The sequence below is a fragment of the Triticum dicoccoides genome, chromosome 7A (genome assembly GCF_002162155.2).
Source record: "Triticum dicoccoides isolate Atlit2015 ecotype Zavitan chromosome 7A, WEW_v2.0, whole genome shotgun sequence".
In the NCBI taxonomy this organism is placed as follows: Eukaryota; Viridiplantae; Streptophyta; class Magnoliopsida; order Poales; family Poaceae; genus Triticum; species Triticum dicoccoides.
Window position 1 is genome coordinate 78727556 of NC_041392.1, and position 628 is coordinate 78728183.

Consider the following 628-nt stretch of genomic DNA (forward strand, 5'->3'; position numbering starts at 1 on the left):
CGAACATGAGAGGATGAAGAGGATAAAAAAGAAGAGGGAGAAGAAAAAAAGAGGAGAAGAAAGAATAGAGGAGTTATTCTCCTCTATTCTTTCTTCTCCTATTTTTTTTTCTTCTTCTTCCTCTGTTTTTTTTGTCGGGAACGAGGGTCGGCGAGGGTCGCCGAGCGGTTGAGGAAACCCTAAATAGCAAGTATTGTCGGTGTGAGATACATGTGGCCGTCGGTGTCGGATAAAAAAAGAAGAGGAATAAGAAAAAAACCAGGGTAAAAGAGGATAAAAAAAGAAGAGGAAGAAGAAAAAAAGAGGATAAGAAAGAATAGAGGAGTTCTTCTCCTCTATTCTTTGTTCTCCTCTTTTATTCTTCTTCTTCCTCTTTTTTTATCAGGAATGAGGGTCGTCGAGGGTCGCCGAGCGGTAGAGGTGGAAGAGGATAAAAAAAGAAGAGGAACAAGAAAAAAAGAGGAGTAAAAGAGGAGTTCTTCTCCTCTATTCTTTCTTCTCCTCTTTTTTTCTTCTTCTTCCTCATTTTTTTATCGGCAACGAGGGTCGTCGAGGGTCGCTGAGGGGTCGAGGGTCGAGAGGGTATCGACGGTCACCGAGGGGTCGAGGGTCGAGAGGGGGTCTAGGG